The sequence below is a fragment of the Budorcas taxicolor genome, chromosome 5, assembly GCF_023091745.1.
Source record: "Budorcas taxicolor isolate Tak-1 chromosome 5, Takin1.1, whole genome shotgun sequence".
In the NCBI taxonomy this organism is placed as follows: Eukaryota; Metazoa; Chordata; class Mammalia; order Artiodactyla; family Bovidae; genus Budorcas; species Budorcas taxicolor.
Window position 1 is genome coordinate 7619284 of NC_068914.1, and position 19079 is coordinate 7638362.

Genomic DNA, 19079 nt, shown 5'->3' on the forward strand with positions numbered 1-19079 from the left:
CTACTTTTGCATTCCAGTCCCCTATGATAAAAAGGACATTTTATTTTCTTTTGGTGTGAGTTCTAGAAGGTATTGTAGACCTTCATAGAACCATTCAGTTTCTTTGGCATTAGTGGTTGGGGCATAGACTTGAATTACTGTGATATTGTATGGTTTATCTGGGAAAGGAACGGAGATCATTCAGTCATTTTTGAGATTGCAACCAAGTACTGCATTTTGGACTCTTTTGTTGACTATGAGGGGTACTCCATTTCTTCTAGGGGATTCTTGCCCACAGTAATATATATATATATATATAAATAATGGTGTTCTGAATTAAATTTACCCATTCCTGTCCATTTTAGTTCACTGATCTATACTGTCGATGTTCACTCTTACCATCTCCTGTTTGACCACTTCCAACTTACCTTGATTCATAGATCTAACATTCCAGGTTCTTATGCAGTATTTCTCTTTACAGCATTGGACTTTACTTTCACCACCAGATGCATCCACAGCTAGGCATAGTTTCTGTTTTCATTCCTTCTGGAGCTATTTCTCCCTTCTTCTCCCATAGTATATTGGACACCTTCTAAGGGCTCATCTTTCAGTGTCCTGTCTTTCTGCCTTTTCATACTGTTCATGGGGTTTTCAAGGGAAGAATGCTGAAGTGGTTTGCCTTTCCCTTCTCCAGTGGACCAGGTTTTATCAGAACTCTCCACCATTACCCATCCGTCTTAGGTGGCTTTACACAGCATGGCTCATAGTTTTATTAAGTTACATGAAGCTGTGATCCATGTGATCATTTTGGTTAGTTTTCTGTGACTGTGAATTTCATTCTGTCTGCCCTCTGATGGATGAGTATAAGAGGCTTGTGCAAGCTTCCTGATGGGAGGGATTGGCTCTGAGGAGAACTGGGTCTTGCTCTGGTGGGCAAGTCCATGCTCAGTAAAACTTAAATCCAATTTTCTGTTCCTGATTGGGGCTGTGTTCCCTCCTATAGTTGGTTCTGAGGCGACCTCCTCCAAAAGGACTTATACCAGCATGCTGCACCTCCCAGGACATCTGCTGTCAGTATCCCTGACCCCGCTGCAGGCTACTGTTAACCCATGCTTCCACCAGAGACTCCGAAACACTCACATCAAAGTCTGGCTCATTCTCTTCTGGGATCACTGCTCCTTTCTCCTGGGTCCTAGTGCACACTAGTTTTTGTTTGTGCCCTCCAAGAGTCTCTGTTCCCCCAGTCCTGTGGAAGTTATGAATTCAAATCCTGCTGAACTTCAAAGTCAGATTCCCTGGGAATTCTCAGTCCCTTTGCTGGATCCATAGGTTGGGAAGTTTGTTATGAGACCTAGAACTTTCACAGCAGTGCAAGAACTTCTTTGGTATAATTATTCCATTTATATCTCCCTATATCCTATGAGATGCATCATCTATTAATATATTTTTTTCAGAAATAGCACCAAGATAAGAAGAGGTAAAACAACCCAAATTCACACAGCTGACAGTGGTGCGTGTGTGTGTGTTTGGGGCGGGGGCGGGGGTGGGATTTGAAACTTACGTCTGTGATCTTAGTGGTTGTGTACCCTCTGTAATCTATCTGTGGTGCCATGTTGTTCTTTGAGGCTCTTAGTATATATAGCCAATGCTGGGGAATGTTTTACCTGAACATAAAATGAAACTGTAGAATACCTTGTCCATGGGTTTTAGGAATAGATTTCTTTACTTACTTATAGAGGAGACAAGAAAGGTAAGAATAGGCAGAGAACTATATGGAAAAAATACAGCAATTTATTCATTATGCATGTTATAATCTATTTTAAAATATTAATGAAAATAACAGATACCCATTTGCAATTCCTCTTTCTGCATCTTAGTGAAATGCCCAAAGTCAACTTTCAAATGCTCTATTAAAACAAACCATGAGGCACCTTAGAAAGTATTTAGAAAATTTTAGCTCAGCAAATACTACATAGCCTAGTCATCACCAATAGTTTAGTAGTAAGTAACTGTGCAGTCCTAGGTAAATTAAGATATTCTTTGGTTCATTGCTGTAAAGTAAAGCAGTTGACCTCTTTTCTAGCTTGACTGTTTAGGTAGATAACTATGTGGAGCAGTTTGTTTATTTATTCATTTGTTTGCTTGAAGGCAAGTCTTATTAGGCATTTTGGTAGGCAATTGCAGCATTGAAGTTCATTAATACTTGGCCAAAAGTTTAATTTATGGCTTCATAAAATTAAGACAGCCTCAGTCAATTGTTCAGTGGATAGCATTGTAGTCTGAGCTTTCTCACCTACCTATAAAATAAAGATACATGTTCCATATTGATAACTTGTCATTATATGGGATAACATATGCAAAGTAACTCACAGTGTCCACATAGACAACATGCTTGAAAAAGTGCTGCTAGGATATATCTCACATGGTATTAGGCTCCTAGCAACTACTATCTAAATTCAGTGGTCTGATATTTTTGTTTTCTTGCAGGGCTTGGGCTTAATACACATTTTACTTAACATGTATAAACACAGCAAGCTAATCAGTGCAGCTGTTTAGGGGGTTCAGAAATACTTTTATAAGGTAATGTTGAAGTCAGCATTTGTAGAGAGAAGTTAAAACAAATCTTGTGAAATATTTAAAGAAGATAAATGAACAACACTTTAGCTGACTTCAATATTTATTCCCCTAGACCAAAACTTACATCAACCTTCCCATTAAAATTTCCTCTGAGCACCTTATATATTAGTTAATATGAAAACGCAGTTTTTCCCTATACTCTAGATTGTCATGAATATAAATACGTATTATTATAAATAGATAGACCTTGGAAACTGACTGCATTTATAAAGGGGAGAAATCACATAGCAATAACTTTCTATTACTATGACTGTGTATGGAAGAAATCCTATGTTACTGTGGTACAAAAACAAAAATGTGTTTAGCAATGAAAGATAAGTTATAGGTGGGTTCCTGGGAGAGCGGCCTGCCTGCTTCTTTGACTAATGTTCCAGCCACATCTATGCTTGCGTCTTTGCAAGCAGATCAGATTCATTTCTAGTACATTTCTGCTTTTGAGTTAACATTTTAAGATTGACTGTGGCTTAGATCATCTGGCTTCCCAAATAGATCTGGGGGTGTGTAGCTGCATACCAATGAGGATTTACAATTCATTGCAAATAAAGCTCAGGGACATGGCAGTAGAAGTCCAGGGCCATTACAGGAAGTGACTACCACCTGTTAGGATTATTCTGTCAGTTTCTCTATTATTTTCTGTCTCTCTACTGAGTTACCACTATATACAACATACAGCCTTGGCATTGCGGGGAGTTAGAAAAAGTGCCTGGAAAAATTTTGTGATGATTATAATTCAGACTATTGAGAACAAGATTTTTGGTTCCAGTGAAAAAGGATTTGTGGCTCATTTACCTTTATATTATTAGAACCCCTGTAGTTTGTTGTCTTAACAATGAGGACACAGATCACTGAATGATATAGCCAGGAATACTTGTTCTTTGGGGATTTCATCCAAATTTTGAAGAAGATGACCATGTCATGGCTGCCTTATTTTGGCCATATAATCTTAATTAAGCATTAGGTTAGATTCAATGAGAGAGTTAGTCACTCAGTCATATTTGATTCATGGCGATCCCCAAGGACTGTAGCCTGCCAGGCTCCTCTGTCCATGGGATTTCCCAGCAAGAATACTGGAGTGGGATACCATTTCCTTCTCTAGGGGATCTGCCTGATGCGGGGATGGAACCCGGGTCTTCTGCTGATTGCTGGCTGATTCTTTACCATCTGAGCCTTCAGGGAAGCCTAGATTCAGAGACAGTAGCATTGAATGGGGAGTTCAGGGCAGTTCAGTTGCTCAGTCGTGTCTGACTCTTGGTGACCCCATGAACTGCAGCACACCAGGCCTCCCTGTTCATCACAAACACCCAGAGTTTACCCAAAGTTATGTCCATTGAGTCGGTGATACTATCCAACTATCTCATCCTCTGTTATCCCCTTCTCCTCCTGCCCTCAATATTTCCCAGCAACAGGGTCTTTTCAAATTAGTCAGCTCTTAGCATCAGGTGGCCAAAGTATTGGAGCCTCAGCTTCAACATTAGTCCTTCCAATGAACACCCAGGACTGATCTCCTTTAGGATGGACTGGTTGGATCTCCTTGCAGTCCAAGGGACTCTCAAGAGTCTTCTCCAACACCACAGTTCAAAAGCATCAATTCTTTGGCGCTCAACTTTCTTTATAGTCCAACTCTCACATCCGACATGACCACTGGAAAAACCATAGCCTTGACTAGATGGACCTTTGTTGACAAAGTAATGTCTCTGCTCTTTAGTATGCTGTCTAGGTTGGTCATAGAAGGAAGGAAGGTTGGACACTTCCTTCCAAGGAGTAAGTGTCTTTTAATTTCATGGCTGCAGTCACCATCTGCAGTGATTCTGGAGCCCCAAAAAGTAAAGTCTGTCACTGTTTCCACTGTTTCCCCATCCATTTCCCATGAAGTGATGGGACCAGATGCCATGATCTTCGTTTTCTGAATTTTGAGTTTTAAGCCAACTTTTTCACTCTCCTCTTTCACTTTCATCAAGAGGCTTTTTAGTTCTTCTTCATTTTCTGCCATAAGGGTGGTGTCATCTGCATATCTGAGGTTATTGATATTTCTCCCAGCAATCTTGATTCCAGCTTGTGCTTCTTCCAGCCCAGCGTTTCTCTTGATGTATTCTGCATAGAAGTTAAATAAGCAGGGTGATAATATACAGCCTTGACATACTCCTTTTCCTATTTGGAACCAGTCTGTTGTTCCATGTCCAGTTCTAACTGTTGCTTCCTGACCTGCATACAGATTTCTCAAGAGGCAGGTGAAGTGGTCTGGTATGCCCATCTCTCTCAGAATTTTCCGCAGTTTATTGTGATCTACTCATTCAAAGGCTTTGGTATAGTCAAAAAAGCAGAAATAAATGTTTTTCTGGAACTCTCTTGCTTTTTCCATGATCCAGCGGATGTTGGCAATTTGATCTCTGGTTCCGTTGCCTTTTCTAAAACCCGCCTGAATATCTGGAAGTTCACGGTTCACGTATTGCTGAAGCCTGGCTGGGAGAATTTAAAGAATTACTTTACTAGCATGTGAGATGAGTGCAATAGTGCCACGCAGCCACTCCTGCATGAATGGGGAGGAAGAACCATAAATTAAGAGATGAAAACTGGGTTTAGTCTTGACTTTCTACGTCTCTGGACTTCACTCAGTTTCTCTGGATTTCCTAAGCGGGGTTTATGCAGTGCTCTCCACCCTTGCTGTACCTCCTAATCACCATAGGAATCTGTGAAATACACTAATGCTTGCTTTATTTCCAGGTAATTTGGTGAGAACTTCTGTAGGGGAGACCTGAGTGTTCATATTTTTAAAATGTCTCCTGGGTGTCCAGTGGAAGCCAGGATTAATTCCACTATCCTGGATGATTCCTAAGAGCCTTTGCCTGCTACTTAATGCAGGTGGTGGACTTGCCCTCCATTCACCTTTTATTTCTTTCCACCAGGTCTTATTTTCCACCCTCTACTTATTTTCTTTTTCCTTCTTATTTGACTAACTTACCATGATGTGTGACAATGTAAACCTCTATGTTCTGGTATAAAACCAGGTAACATTGTTTAACATTTATTTTATGTTTGCTTTTTTATTTTTAAACTTTGTATTTTACACTGGAATATAGTTGATTAACAACATTGTGTTAGTTTCAGGTATACAGCAGAGTGATTCAGTTATACATATAGGAAAATTTTTAAATCAATATTCCCTAGCATGAAAGCACAGTGCTGAGGTTCCTTCAGGTTTCAGAGCTGAATTCAGTCACAGAAAAAAAACAAAGTTATTTGGCAAATGGGATGGGATAGACGTGGCTCTCATTTGGCCTTTTCCTGAGTATTCTGATAGAAAAATTTCTTTGGGAATAAAAGATGACTATTTGACAGAACAGTTATTTGCTATTGGAAAATGACCACAATTCTCTCTTGTATCTTTAAAAATAAATTAGTTTGGTTATACTGTGTTGTTTATGAACTGTGCCTGTGAAGACCATACAACCCACATATAAGAGATTTCTCAGTTTCTCCTACTAAAGAACCTGGGGCATATACCATTTTATATTCTGATGATGAGAGTCTGAGTTGACAGTCTGGATTAATGCAGCCTTCAGCATTCATCTCAGGAGATTAGCAAATTGTAGGGAAGCTGTGATTGGTGGATAAAACATTACTATATAACGTGCTCAAATTGACACCTGGTGGATAGATTTTTTTTCTATGTCATTGCTTATAAAATTCTCGTAGATAAAAACTCTAATAATGAATTTGCTTTGTTATTTATTTTGGCTTGACTTTACCAAATGCACTGCAACCAGTCTTAATCTTCTTCATCTATCTCTTTACAGCTGAGAATGAATAACTTTAAAGTAATCAACTGGTAACAAATTCCTTAATTCTAAGCATCACATTTCTCATTCTTTGCAGTTCTTCCAACTAAAACTTGGAATTAGACTCATGGGGCTATGCTGTCAGTACTGGCTAGGTATTTAAAAGAGGCAGACATATTTTTTCTATGCCTCTGGGGAGTTTCTAGGAAGGAAAAAATTATATTCATTAAATATCTGAATTATTTGGAAGGAGAATAGAATTCTGTCTGGTCATCTCCTTAAGAAATATGCGTTTTTACTGCTGCAGTCTCCCTGAAGTAGTTCTTTGGGGAATCAGGAAAAATCCAGTATGTCAATCTTTCTTCCCTGTTAAATAATCACCTAGAGTATCAGGTAAATGTCACATTCATTCATTCACTTTTTTCCCCAACAAATATCCATGAATGCTGACTATATGTCAGGCACTGTCAGGCCTTAGGGATGAGAAATTAACTAAAGACTTTGCTTCTCGGATTGAACTAACAGAGAAAGGTCAAATGGCACTAACTACTGTGGAATAAACACAGAGGGTAATGGGCAGAGGGAGGGAGAAAGTGTTATATATCTGGTAGTCAGGAAATTCTCTCTGGTATAGTCACATTTGAGCGGCATGTAAAGAAACGAAGAAATCAGTCAAGCTGGAATCTGGGGGAACGTTTTCAAGGCAGTGGTGACATAGTGTGCAAAGGCTCTCAGGCTGCAGTGTTCTTGGTCTGTTTGGGGAAAAGTGAGAAAGCTGGTATGGTTGGAATAGAATGATGAAGGACCAGGGCTGTAGAAAGAAAGGTCAGATGCTCCACAAAGAATAGGTCATTAAGTCTCTGTAGGTTATGATAAGGATTTTGTTTTTATTCTGAAAGAGACTGTTGAATTACCTCATTATTATTTTTTAATTTAGTTTTTTATTGAAGGATAATTGCTTTATAGAGTTTTGTTGTTTTCTGTCAAACCTCAATATGAATCAGCCATAGGTATAACCTCATTATTATTTTCGAAGGATCAGTCTGGCTTCTGTGATGAGAATAGCTTTGCAAGCAGTTGTTGGGACAGAGAGGCCAGTTCAGAGGCTTCCTGTATTGTTCAGGTGAGTAATGATGATGGGTTGGTTTAGGGAAATGTGGCGCAGGTGGTATCAAGCAGGTAGATTCTGGAGTAATTTTGAAGACAGAGCTGAGAAATTAGATGATGGATTGAGTGTGGCATGAGAAAAGATAAAGAAGACTCTCAGTTTTGTTCTACAGATCATTGTCTTGAGCTCTGCTATGGAACTATATCTCAGGTTTAGAAGTGAGAGGAAACAGGATTCAACTCTGCACACTGTCAGTGGTTTTCTTAAATGATATGAGCTTCAGTTTCTCCAAAGGTGTGCGCCTGTGTGCTCAGTCACTCTGGTGAGGTCTGACTCTTTGTGACCCTAAGGACTGAGCCCGCCAGGCTCCTCTGCCCATGGGGATTCTCCAGGCAAGAATACTGGAGTGGGTTCTCATGACCTCCTCTGGGGGGACTTTCCTGGCCCAGGTACTGAACCTGCATTTCTTATGTCTGCTAAATTGGCAGGCTGGTTCTTTCCCACTAGTGCCATTTGGGAAGCCCATACCTCACTAATAATTATACTAATAAGATACACTATCTTCAAGGTTTAAATTAAATAATAACCATAACTGTATTAAACTGTATATTGACATCTTAAAATCCATAGCAACACTATGAGAGAAGTGATGTTATTCCAATCACATGGACTCCAAAATCACTGCAGATGGTGACTGCAGCCATGAAATTAAAAGACGCTTGCTCCTTGGAATAAAAGCTATGATCAACCTAGAAAGCATATTAAAAAGCAGAGACATCATTTTACCAACAAAGATCTGTCTAGTCAAAGCTATGATTTTTCCAGTAGTCTTGTATGGATGTGAGAGTTGGACTATAAAGAAAGCTGAGGGTTGAAGAATTGATGCTTTTGAGCTGTGGTGTTGGAGAAGACTCTTGAGAGTTCCTTGGACAGCAAGGAGATCCAACCAGTCCGTCCTAAAGGAGATAAGTCCTGAATATTCATGGGAAGGACTGATGCTGAAGCTGAATCTCCAATACTTTGGCAACCTGATGTGAAGAACTGACTCACTAGAAAAGACCCTAATATTGGGAAAGATTGAGGGCGTGAGGAGAAGGGGATGACAGAGGATAAGATGGTTGGATGGCATCACTGACTCAATGACCATGAGTTTGAGTAAGCTCCGGGAGTTGGTGATGGACAGGGAAGCCTGTCCATGGGGTCCATGCAGTCCATGGGGTCACCAAGAGTTGGACACGACTGATTGACTGAACTGATGGATGAGGAAACTAAAACATGAAGGGATTACAGAATTTGTTAATGGTCATATAAAGAGCTAGATATGGGATTTGAAAACAGATCTGTCTCATACCGGAACCCAAGTCCCCAAACGGTTCATTGAAAACTATAAAAATAATAATAATCATACTAATATTAATGTAGTAGCTAACATTGGACAGCATGCTATATCTTTTATTTCCTCAAGTACAGTATTTCTTTTATTTCTTACAACTTCCTTGGTAGGAAGTTGTCCACGTGTTATCTTTCTTTCACAAATGAGAAAGTAGAGACTTGTTCATATTGCATTGGCAATCAGCTCACACACTTGGAAGCCTGGCTCACAACTCAACACTGCACAGAGCAGTCTGCTCAAGTAATGCCAAGTGGCCTGTCTATACTAAGGATTCAGTGTATATCCCTTCTTAGATGTGGGGGAAGGGAGAGTATGTGGGAAAGCTGAATGTAGAAATTCTTATAAAAACCCCTAAAGCTCTGAGGAACATCAGGTACCTGCCCACATAAGATGCCAGAGCAGTAGGCAGGAAGTGGCCACTTCAGCTCTCTGGCACATTTCTCTGAGGTTAATATTGCAAGATGTTAATCTGCTTCTTCCTCCAAACCCAGAATTTATTGCATTTCTTCATTGTTTTTATTTTTCAGATATGATAAAGTATTTACCAGAAAGCACACCACTTTTGCAATTCATAAGTACTCTCCTTTTACCAGTAAATCCAATAGTTTCATGTTGACAGGAAAAAAAAAAAGAATACAAGTGAAAACATGGCTATCTTTGGGATTTTTCTCCCCCTTGGAGAAATAAAAGCAAAAAGAAAAGAAAAAAAAAAAAAAACCCCAACTATTTTAAAGGTAAAATCTAACTGTATTTGACAGATTAGAAAGAGGAAAAATGTTATTTGCTATCAAACAACAGTAATGGATTGGTTTCCTTTTGTTTCATTGCAAATCCAACTGAATTTTTTTTTCCGAGATCTTGTTTTTTCTTGCCAGGATCTGGTCAAAATCTCACAGGAATTAAATCAATTCTTTATAAATCTACTTTTAGAATGGCAGAAATTAGAGACAGTTGTGGACAGAACTCCTTAGAACTGTCCTTGGTCATTTAAGATGGAAAATCCATTTATTCTGATGGTGAAATGCAGCTACAGGGATGTTTCTGTACCTTTTGCTGCACTATGGGAAATGCAGTAAAAGTAGTACTCAGGACACTTACTGGTGGTTGAAGTATGATGTTGTGATCTAGAATACTAAAGGTGCAGACATTTTTGAACACCCTTGACATTTTGAACACCCATGACTAAGCATTCACATATACGAATTCAGTCTTCACAACCACCACCAGAGTGAGACAGTTTTTGTCCTTCTCATTTCAGAGATGAGGAAATAGTCTCAGAGAATCGAAATTGTCTAAAATACCTATGGAGTACAGTATACGGGGAGCTACTAGGGTATACATCCGTAATTGCCTGATAGCTTCTCATGGCTGCTGTACATTGCAACACCTTTTCTTAGCATCTTAACCCTCTTTTAGGGCTTCCCTGGTAGCTCAGCTGGTAAAGAATCTGCCTGCAATGCAGGAGACCCTGGTTCAGTTCCTGGGTTGGGAAGATCCCCTGAAGAAGGGAAAGGCTACCCACTCCAGTATTCTTGGGCTTTCCTGATGGGTCAGCTGGTAAAGAATCTGCCTGCAATGCGGGAGACCTGGGTTTGACCCCTGGGTTGGGAAGATCTGAAGAAGGGAATGGCTACCCACTGCAGTATTCTGGCCTGGAGAATTCCATTGATTGAATAGTCCATGGGGTCACAAAGAGTCTGACACAACTAAGTGACTTTCACTTAACCCTCTACTAACTTCCCTGTAAAATGGGGGTATGCATTTTCTGAAAAGATTAACTTTAGATAACATATGTAAAGTGTACAGTATAATGTCTGGCATGTTTGAGGAAGTTTTGTTATTTCTGTTTTCTTTTTTTTATTTGTTTGTTTTACCAAGTGTACTCATTTCCATTTTATGGAGATCTATGACCAGAGTACTAAGGAAAACCATCAAAGTTCCCAATGGTCTCCTGACATTGAAAAGTAGAGAAGGAATGCAAATTATTAGATTATTAAGTTAGTAAGGAGCTATTAATTCTATGTAATATGTGATATATAATATAATACTATACATATATTTTAACCTTAATGGTTTTATTTGGTGCATGTGTCAGTCCAAGCTTGGAGATAGGTACACTCTAGGCTTCCCAGGTGGCTCACTGGTAAAGAATCTGCCTGCCAGTGCAGGAAACGTTAAGAGACATGGATTTGATCCCTGGGTCAGGAAGATCCCCTGGAGGAGGAAATGGCAAACCACTCCAGTATTCTTGCCTGGAAGATTCCACAGACATAGGAGCCTGGGCTGCAGTCCATGGGATTGCAAAGACTCCACATGACTAAGTACACACGTAGACCAACAGATGCACAGATGTGTATACGTATGTGTGCTGTGCTACTGTGTTTTACAAATATAATACTATAAGATATAAGGTTATAGTATTACAATGATATATGAAAGTTATAATGTTACAGCTGTATGTAACATGGCTACAGTCCACAGGCAGAATTTCTTCTTCCTTGGAGTACTTTACTTTTCCCCTCAAGATCTTTCACCTAATCAGAGGAAGTCCACCCCAATTACCAATTGAAGAATAACCTTCAACTGATTGCAGAGTATTCACCACATCTGCATAATATCTTTATAGCAATACCTAAATTAATGTTTAATTATTTGGGTACTATTGCCTACAAAATTAACACATAAGACTATCTATCACAGTACTTATTTGCCTCACTGTGCAACAGCAGGAAACTTGTCTGAATCATTTTATCACACTTGATAATCAAAGATCCAGGCTGTTATTATTTTTTAGATTATCTCCATGGGGATAGGGGAATCAATAGAGGAAGAGGCATTGCTTTTCCTTGAGTCTGCACATTTTCCTTAAAAAGTAGCTATTGTAGTATTTGTTCTTACTTACTGAATTATTTGCAAAATGCCTTGAATTCAATATTTTCTTGAAGGCAAACACTTGTTAAATTATTCATAGTGCTTCTTTCTAAGAATAATTCGATTACCTGCTGCCTACATCAGCTAGGAGACTGTAGTACTGAAATTTGAGATTTATAATATTTTATGTGCATTTTTCCTTGACTAATCTATCCTGTATTTAGAAATGGGAAAATGATAAACTCTGAAAGCAATTTATGGAGTGTGCTTTATGCTGATGGGGTTTGGGATTTTAGAAAAGGTGATCAGAGAAGGCTTTGCTGACAAATTGACATTTGAATAAACATCAGAAAGAAATGAAGAGGAGAGGCATGTAATCATCTGGGCAAAATGTATTCTAGGCAAAATTCATCTGAGTGAAGAATGTATGGTGTACTCTGGCACAAATGAAATGGTGTGACTAGAAGGGATTTAATGAGAGGAAAGTGGTAATAAAAGAAAGCAGTTGTTAGATTATTTTTTAATAATACTCCCTTCCCTACTTCCATGAGAGGATATACTTCCTTGCTCCAATTTCGTTGATTTGTCAATGTAACTGGCATTGAAACTGATAAATATGCTGCTCAGATCTTCTTCAAAAAAGCCTGCTTCAACCATCGTAACTGGAACTAGAACTTCCAGTTCTAGTGTGGTCCCTCTGATACATTACAGTGTTCACACAGAGACAAAACTTCTACTGGACTGTTCTTGGCCAGCTACTGTTCATTGCCTGTGCATGAGCACCAGTATCATTTTTGTGGAATGTAATCTCCCTTGCATAGGACTTTAAACTCAAAGATTGCACATCAGTCTAGCTGAAACTTTCTTAGAACTGCACTGCAATCCGATATTCACACTGCCTATTTCTTCCTCCCCTCATTACAAAATTATCAGACTTGGATTGCAGCTTTGCAATGAAAATTCTTCTGCCTAATAGTATCTATACCCATTGTCCTTCACGTGCCTTCCCCTACTGAATCTCTTACAATTCCAATCCATTTCTAGCATCTGGTTTTTAGCAGAGCTGAACACAGTACACTTAACCTAGCTTCATACTGTTACATTGTATTCCCTGCAGATTGATTTTGGATGGTCATGTGGCATGCACTGAGGAAAGATAAGGAGTATGTGAAGCAAAACCAGACCCTATCTGTAGTTTGAATCAATTGCCCCGAGCCTAGACGACCACCACAGAACCACAATCATTCCATAGCTATGAGCATATAGGTGACTTACAATGCTATGCTAATGTTTGCTATATAGCAAAGTGACTCAGCTATATATATATACACACATTTTTAATAAACAGTATTTTCCAGCTTTCATATCACTAAAATGGGAAGGGTAATGTAACCTAATAAAAGGACTGCTGTAAAAATTAATTGCCCTCATGTACAGGATAAACATTTTAGGAATATCTACAAGGAATTTAATTTGTTTAAAAAGGACAAGTTGACAAATAGCTAAAGTGATCATGGAAAAATACATCCAGTTTAAATTTGGCAAACATGCTGAAATAGATAGATTAAGGTAAGATAAAGAGAGCAAATAAAATATATATGTATATAGTAACCGATGGTGATTATAAAATAAGGACTATATTCTCAAAAAACATCCCAGTGATATGTAGTAAGACACAAATTAATGAATGGATCCAAATAGCAGTTGTGCTTCTGTTTCTTAACATGATATAAAAATGTGTAAGCATCATGGCCAGCAGATGAAACTTATAGCACCTATAAGAAAATTTATGACCAAAGCATAAAATAAGAAGACCCATGGAATTAGAGGTTTGTTTGTATTGTAGTTTCTTTCATGACCAACTTTAATTCATTCACATATGAAAGTGTTATTTAAAATTAGAAACAGTTGTTTAGTCACTCAGTGTGTCTGACTCTGCCACCACATGGACTGCAGCATGCCAGGCTTCCCAGTTCTTCACCATCTCCAGGATCTTGCTCAAACTTATGTCCTTTGAGTCAATGATGCCATCCAATCAGATCATCCTCTGTCGTCCCCTTCTCCTGCCTTCAGTCTTTCCCAGCATCAGGATCTCATCCAGGGACTTCATGCTCCGTATCAGGTAGCCAAAGTACTGGAGCTTCAGCTTCAGCATCATCCTTCCAATGAATATTCGGGACTGATTTCCTTTAGGATGGCCTGGTTGGGTCTCTTTGCAGTCCAAGGGACTCTCAAGAGTCTTCTCCAACACCACAGTTCAAAAGTGTCAATTCTTTGGTACTCAGATTACTTTACAGTCCAACTCTCACATCTGTATGTGACTCCTGGAAAAACCATAGCTTTGACTATACAGACCTTTACTGGAAAAGTGATGTATCTTTAATATGCTGTCTAGGTTTGTCATAGCTTTTCTTACATGGAGCAAGCGTGTTTTAATTTCATGGCTGCAGTCTCCATCCCAGTGATTTTGGAGCCCAAGAAAATAAAGTCTGTCACTGCTTCCATTGCATCCCTATCTATTTGCCACGAAATGATGAGACCAGATGCTATGATCTTAGATTTGTGAATGCTGTTTTAAGGCAGCTTTTTTACTCTCCTCTTTCACCTTTATCAAGAGGCTCTTTAGTTCCCATTCTCTTTCTGCTGTAAGAGTGGTGTCATCTACATATCTGAGGTTATTGACATTTCTCCCTGCAATATTGATTCCAGTTTGTGATTCATCTAGCCTGGCATTTCACATGATGTACTCTGCATATAAGTTTTGTAAACAGGGTGACAATATACAGCCGTGATGTACTCCTTTCCCAATTTGGAACCAGTCCGTTGTTCCATGTCTGGTTCTAATTGTTGCTTCTTGACCTGCATACAGATTTCTCAGGAGGTAGGTAAGGTGGTCTGTTATTCCCATCTCTCTCAGAATTTTCCACAGTTTATTGTGATCAACATAGTTAAAGGCTTTCAGTTCAGTTCAGTTCAGTTGCTCAGTCGTGTCCGACTCTTTGCGACCCCATGAATCACAGCACGCCAGGCCTCCCTGTCCATCACCATCTCCCAGAGTTCACTCAAACTCACGTTCATCGAGTCAGTGATGCCATCCAGTTAGCTCATCCTTTGTTATCCCCTTTTCCTCCTGCCCCCAATCCCTCCCAGCATCAGAGTCTTTTCCAATGAGTCAACTCTTCACATGAGGTGGCCAAAGTACTGGATTTTCAGCTTTAGCATGAGTCCTTCCAAAGAACACCCAGGGTTGATCTCCTTTAGAATGGACTGGTTGGATTTCCTTGCAGTCCAAGGGACTCTCAAGAGTCTTCTCCAACACCACAGTTCAAAAGCATCAATTCTTCAGCACTCAGCTTTCTTCACAGTCCAACTCTCGCATCCATACATGACCACTGGAAAAACCATAGCCTTGACTAGACGGACCTTTGTTGGCAAAGTAATGTCTCTGCTTTTCAATATCTAGGTTGGTCATAACTTTTCTTCCAAGGAGTAAGCATCTTTTAATTTCATGGCTGCAATCACCATCTGAAGTCTTTATTATAGTCAATAAAGCAGAAGTAGATGTTTTTCTGGAACTCTCTTGCTGTTTTGATGATCCACTAGGCTTCCCTGCTGGCTCAGAGGTTAAAGCGTCTGCCTCCAATGCGGGAGACCTGGGTTCTATCCCTGGGGTGGGAAGATCCCCTGGAGAAGGAAACGGCAACCCACTCCAGTATTCTTGCCTGGAGAATGCCATGGACGGAGGAGCCTGGTAGGCTACAGTCCACGGGGTCACAAAGAGTCGGACACGACTGAGCGTCTTCACCTCACTTCACCTCTTGCTTTATCGATGATCCAGCAGATATTGGCAATTTAACCTCTGATTCCTCTGCCTTTTCTAAATCCAGCTTGTACATCTGGAAGTTCTTGGTTCACATACTGTTGAAGCCTAGCTTGAAAGTTCTGAGCATGACCTTGCTTGCATGTCAAGTGAGTGCAATTGTGTGGTAGTTTGAACATTCTTTGGCATTGCCCTTTTTTGGGATTGGAATGAAAACTGACTTTTTCCAGTCCTGTGGCTACTGCTGAGTTTTCCAAATTTGCTGGCATATTGAGTACAGCACTTTCATGGCATCATCTTTTAGGATTTGAAATAGCTCAGCTGAAATTCTATCACCTCCACTAGCTTTGTTCATATTGATGCTTCCTAAGGCCCATTTGACTTTACACTCCAGGATGTCTGGCTCTAAATGAGTGATCACACCATCATGGATATCCTAAGACCTTTTTTGTATAGTTCTTCTGTGTACTCTTGTCATCTCTTGTTAATGTATTCTACCTCAATAATATAGTAATAGAATTTAGAATAAAGGAAAAGGAACATAACTGTTTCAACATACATAGAAAAGGCATTTGATAAAAGTCAAATTTCTACCTTAAGGAGTACTAGAACAGAATTCCCTTGGCATTATTTCTATAATGAACTTTATGCTTAATTTTGAGATTGTTTAATTATTCCAGTTTAGAAAACAATTTAGTGACTATCTTAACATCTAAAATATACATATTCTAAAACATACACACAGCAGTAGTCATTACTTTTTAATATTCTTCTCCTTTGTCCATGGGATTCTCCAGGCAACAATAATGGAGTGAGTTGCCAAGTCCTCTTCCAAGGGATATTCCCAACCCAGGGATCAAATCCACATCTCTTATGTCTCCTGATTGGCAGGCAGGTTCTTTACCACTGGTGCTACCTAATAAGTCCCAACCACAAATGAGCTCTATCAAAAATTCATCTCTGTTACTTTTTTTTCAACCATCTAACATGTGAAAAAAAACTATCAGTTCTTTTATCTGATCTAGTGTAAGGACACACAATAATCCACTAGGTAAATGGAAGTCTTCTGATGGAGCATTCAACATATTTGGTTACTGAGATTGTTTTACAGACTTTATTCTTATAAATAACTCTGGGGCTTAAAATGGGAACTATTCATAAAAAGACTTGACAGAACTTATGTTGAACACTCATAGTAATTCCAAATAAATACTATTAGTTGGTGTCTGATATATTACACAAAATGCATTTGATTTCAGAAATTAAATTCTGAAAAGTATAACGTTAGTTTCTAGAATGCTAAGCCCTACAATTACTTCACCCTTTTTGTGGTTCTTTCTATATCATCTTTGTTCTTCCCAAACCTTTTTTCTGCCCAAATTTAACAGCACTGAAATTTTCCTTATTTTCAACATTGTAATCCATTTTTAATGTCCCTTCAATGTTTTCATCAGAAGAGAGAAAAAAGCAAATATGAATGGTGAGTAAATTGTTTTTTATACTCCCATGAAGAACTTATGAATGGAATCCTGGAGTTTATACTTTCTAAAGGTGTTAAATATTAATGATTATACCTATTTATTTTAATAAAACAATTACTATGAAATATAAATAGAGAAAACATTTGGTCATTTAGTATATAAATTGTATCCTGCTAGTCATCAGCACATCTCCACATCAATAACAAAAATGATTTATTTTCTCAATGGAGAAAGTATTTAATACCTACTAAAGAGGAGAGTGAAAAAGTTGGCTTAAAGCTCAACATTCAGAAAATGAAGATCATGACATCCAGTCCCATCACTTAATGGGAAATAGATGGGGAAATAGTGGAAACAGTGTCAGATTTTATATTTTGGGGGCTCCAAAATCACTGCAGATGGTGACTGCAGCCATGAAATTAAAAGACGTTTACTCCTTGGAAGAAAAGTTATGACCAACCTAGATAGCATATTCAAAAGCAGAGACATTACTTTGCCGACTAAAGTCCGTCTAGTCAAGGCTATGGTTTTTCCAGTGGTCATGTATGGATGTGAGAGTTGGACGGTGAAGAAAGCTGAGCACCGAAGAATTGATGCTTTTGCACTGTGGTGTTGGAGAAGACTCTTGAGAGTCCCTTGGACTGCAAGGAGATCTAACCAATCCATTCTGAAGGAGATCAGCCCTGGGATTTCTTTGGAAGGACTGATGCTAAAGCTGAAACTCCAGTACTTTGGCCACCTTGTGTGAAGAGTTGACTCATTGGAAAAGACTTTGATGCTGGGAGGGATTGAGGGCAGGAGGAGAAGGGGACGACCGAGGATGAGATGGCTAGACGGCATCACTGACTTGATGGACGTGAATCTGAGTGAACTCCGGGAGATGGTGATGGACAGGGAGGCCTGGCGTGCTGTGATTCATGGGGTCGCAAAGAGTTGGACACGACTGAGCGACTGAACTGAACTGAAATAGTCCAGATTTATTTATGGATTCTCATTTTGCTGTAATGAGAATTCATGAATTTGATACTATCGAGGTATACCATCATTTCAGTTCAGTTTAGTCTGACACTGTTTCCACAGTTTCCCCATCTATTTCCCATAAAGTGATGGGACCAGATGCCATATGTGACAGCTAAGGAACTATGTATCCAGGAATTTAAGTAACTTGATTGATGTCATTTATCCTATCAGGTTTCCCTTTATCCTGAAGTCAGCATCAGCAACATATTCTACATCTAACTGGACCTGAGAAGATGGAGATGAACCCGTGAGAGTTTTAGTGCATTATGGGTCAGTGGACTAAGCTCAATTTGACACTGCAAAAAACAGGGCAGTAATAGAAGACAACACTTTTCATTATATACTTTTCATACTAAGTCACTTAATAAAGACATAGTGATTTCTACTATAGTCTAGTACAATAAGGTCCTTGGTGGATAGCAAAGATACGTAAACACCTCAAGGAGTAGATACACGATCTGGTGAGAAAAGACCGATAGACACCGTTAATAATTCCCAATAATTGATTGACAATTCAACCTGATTGGACCTAAAATAGATTCTGTAGGTTCAATTGGGATATTTTACAAATTTCCCACTGAGAATAAACCTGTCAGATCACTTGCCCTTTGCTATGTCAACATTTATTATAAAATTTGAGCAGAGGCAAACTAAGTTGTATGATGGACATTCTATTAAACAATGAAAATAGTTCCTTATGGAAAGAATGGGAATAATTTTGCTCTTTAGCCATTTGTTTGGGAAATATTTAATAGTTGTTGACTTGAAGCTTTTTTCCTTACCCCAGTTCTCTGATTCCCCAGCACCAACTTGGATGTACAGAAATGCAATTCAGTTCTGACACTGATTAACTGGAGTTAGCCCAGCCTCTTTTGGTTAATTCTATCTCATATGTTAAGTATCTACTGAGTCACCTCAGTCATATTCAACTCTTTGTGACCCCATGGACTGTATGTAGCCCACCAGCTCCTCTGTCATAGGATTATCTAGGCAA